Consider the following 3497-nt stretch of genomic DNA (forward strand, 5'->3'; position numbering starts at 1 on the left):
GGGCGCCCCGTGGCCCTCCCTCCGGTCCCTGGTCCCCAGCGGCGCCCCGCCCCGCCCCGCCCCGGGCCGAGCTGGAGGTGCGCCCGGCCTCCGTCCCGCCGCCCCGGCCCCGCCCGGCGCCCGCGGCCCGCCTTCCCGCCTTCCCGCCTTCCGCCCCGGCAGGGCAGGGCCAGGGCCGCGGTCACGGTCACTGGCGTGGAGGCCCGACCTGCAGGCTGGGCTGCGCGCCGCCCTCCGCCGCCGCCAGCAGCCCCACCAGGTGCGTCCGCCGCCCGCCGGCCGTGCCCACCGCTGCTGGCCCGGCCTGGCTCCTCCGCGGGCCGAGGCCGGTGCGGGCCCCGGGGTTGGACGAGCCCCCGACGGGGCTGGGCTTGGGGGGGGGGGGGCACAGAGAGACGGGCCTGCAGCCTCCGTGACCAGGGAGGCCTGGGCCCAGAACTGGGGGTGCTGCGGGCGCCCAGCTGGCGTGGGGGCTGCAGGACAGTCTGGAGTGCCCTCAGGGAGCCTCTCAGTTAGTAAGACCGCTTCCTCTTCCCTGTCTTGGGACCCAGCTCCCCCCTCCCCCCCAAACCCCAGAGCTCTGTCCCAGCCCCTTTTGGTCCTTTTCCCTTTCCCTTGCACTTTCACTATTGGTGCCATCTCAGCTCTCCCAGGGCAGAGCGGGTCTGACTTGTCAGGCCCCCCGTGGAGTGAGGGAGGCCCTAGGGGAGACGGTGAGCAGAGGAAGGAGGCTGAGTGAGTGCAGGTGAGCTAGAGCCAAGGAAGGAACACCTGCGCCTGCTCAGTGCAGGCAAAGCGGAGGCGGCGGGCACAGGCTCACAGCCCATCTCTGCTGGTTCCCAAAGGGTGTCCGTGGTGGAACGTCTGTAGTCATTTCGTTGTGGCTACTTAAGGGTTGGTTCTGTCTTAGGCTGTTTTTAAAGGAAACATGTAATCACAGAAGCACCCCTCCTCCTTCCCCCCCCCAATATTTACCTTGAGGCAGATTTTCGTGTATGTGATCCTTAAGACAAAATGTTCCTAAGCTTTTTCTCGCCCGTGTTTTTTTGTTTTCTTCGCTGGACTTTGGGAGAATCATTGTCCCCGTAATATTCCTGAACGCGTTTCTGAAAGGCAGGGCGCCTCTCACGGCAGAACCACCTGCTCTGCCTTTGGTAACTCCTTTGTAAAACCAGACGTTCCTCTTGCTTTCAGGATGATGGAGTCTTGTTTTCCGGAGACCGTACTGGCCGGTATGTGGGTGACGGGAGAAGGCTGATTCTATAGTCCAGAGAAGGAAGGAGAGGGATGTACATATGTGTACGCAGACATTTTGGTTGAGACTATTATGGGCCAGGTCTAGGTTTCCAGACCCAGGGTTCCGGAAAAGCTGGATCACTTTGGACTCGTCTCTTGATCTCCTTAGTTCTCGGTTTCATAATCTCCAGGATGAGGGAGGTTGGGTGGGGCCCCTCCCTGAGCTAGATGTCAAGGATTCTCTCTCTTATCAGGGGTAAAAGGTGGCATTCCAGGTGACTTAGTGGGGTTCTGTGTAGCTCAGTTCTCTGCTTGGGAACTCTGGACAATCTTGGGCCTCTTTTCCTCTCTGCCTGGGAGTTCAAGGTGAGGATAGCCGGCTCCGAGCTGGTGGGGAGAACGGAGGGCAACATTTCCTTCTGCATCGCCACGGGCTCCCTGTCCCGGATCTGCCTTGTTTTTCCATGCAGCCCAGCCTGACAGTACCACATATTTCCCGCTGCAAACACTTGGGTAATTTCCCTCCGCTCTTAGGCTAACGAAGGCCTACCAGCCTCCATGGGGCCTTCACTCTGCAGCTGCGCCTCCCAAGCTTCATGGCTCCCTCCTGCCTGCCTTCTTTCCCTTGCTCCCGACAGCCATGCGCCCTCTGAACACAGCAAGCGTCTTTCCCTCAACCCCAAATTATTTTTTACTCAGATTGCCCCATTTAATTCTTAGCGTAAACCTAAGAGGTAAAGTGCTATTGTAGTCCCCGTTGCCTCCCTAAATAGAAGCAGTGCTTGGAAAATGGCAAAGTTGGGTACTCAGAACGCAGGCAGGCGGAGGCAGGGTTCGTTCCCCACAAGACAGACAGTCCAGGGAAAGCCCGTGTGATGTTGGAGAACGTGGTCTCCGGGGCATTGTGGGTAAGTGAATTTTGGATGGGAGTTCGGGCCAACCTCTTCCTTTATAAGAACGACAACTCCTGCAGACGAGGTACAATGCCTGTATCCCTGCCTGGAATCCAGGCACCAGAATGTGTACAGGACCCGTATAATTAGTCAACAAGAGCGAAAGGGGAGCTCTTAAATTAAGTGGAAAATTAATTTGTTCCTTCTTTGTCAGTCACGTTCAGCCTCATGGAAGGCAGAGACCAATTGGGGCCGCTGGAAAGACGGAGAGCGGATGCCAGTTTGATTTAGCTCAGGAGGCTGACATTTTCTGCCCCGCAGGCTGGCGCGATGGAACAGACCTTCTCGTTGCTCACAATATGATGAAAAAACACATTAAAGCCACAATTTTTATTGCTTGCCCCGGAGCCAGAGCTTTAGAATGTACTTTCCTCTCCCCCCCTGCCCGCCCTAACCCACTTAGCTTTTAAAAATAAACCGCGCATTCCTGCGTTGGCTAGAGCCGGGTTATTAGTCCTCTCTCCTTATTCCTGGGCCCTGTTTCATTAAAGAAGTGGGGCTGGTGTGCACCCAGGTCTGTGGAATGTTCCTTTAGTTATTTTGTTAAGCACATGCTAAGTTCGGCACCTGTTTCTTGAGAGTGTACTATAATACATGCCAGGGAAAGGTGAATGAGATGCTGAGTTTGACGAGGAGAGGAAAGTGACTCATGCACACGGATTTATCCCACGGGTGATGCAGAAGTAGCTGCCACTCGTTCTCCTAGCAAAGAGGTCTGGGTAGAGCCGAGGAAGACTTCTGTGAGTGGGTGGGTTTTGAACCCTAAAAACCAAGAGAAGAGAGAGGGGGGGTTCCAAGCAGAGAGAGCTACATGGGCGAGGAAAGGGAGGTGCGTGTGAGCACGGCACTCCCAGGAAGAGGTGGCCATGGGAGAGGTCTTATGAGGGTGGAACCAGAGAACGAAGGCCCTTGAATTCGACACTATTTAGATCTCATGAAAGCCTCTATCATCTTTTTGTTGTTGTTGTTGTTTATTTAAATATATTTTACTGACTTTTTTTAATGAGAGGGACAGAGAGCTAGAAACATGGAAAAGAGAAACATCTATCAGCTGCCTCCTGCACACCCCCTACTGGGGTTGTGCCTGCAACCAAGGTATAATACATGCCCTTGACTGACTGGAATGGAATCAGGGACCCTTCAGTCTGCAGGCAGATGTTCTATCCACTGAGCCAAACTGGTCAGGGCTGTCATCTTCTTTTTCTTTTTTCTTTTTTAATGAATTTCTTGAAGCTGAATTTTTAAGCAGAGGATGCCACGTGTATTTTTTTTTTTTTTTTGAAATAGCTCCATGAATGATGTTTGGGA

General features: G+C 54.8%; 1 long non-coding RNA gene across 1 annotated transcript; it reads left to right on the plus strand.

The window, feature by feature from the left end:
* Nucleotides 1-1040: 1040 nt before the first annotated feature.
* On the plus strand, nt 1041-2630 carry LOC123652287. The gene is made up of 2 exons (XR_006741546.1): nt 1041-1299; nt 2344-2630. It is a non-coding gene; the product is annotated as an uncharacterized LOC123652287 (long non-coding RNA).
* Nucleotides 2631-3497: the final 867 nt, after the last annotated feature.

This window comes from Pipistrellus kuhlii, unplaced genomic scaffold (assembly GCF_014108245.1).
Source record: "Pipistrellus kuhlii isolate mPipKuh1 unplaced genomic scaffold, mPipKuh1.p scaffold_m20_p_14, whole genome shotgun sequence".
In the NCBI taxonomy this organism is placed as follows: domain Eukaryota; kingdom Metazoa; phylum Chordata; class Mammalia; order Chiroptera; family Vespertilionidae; genus Pipistrellus; species Pipistrellus kuhlii.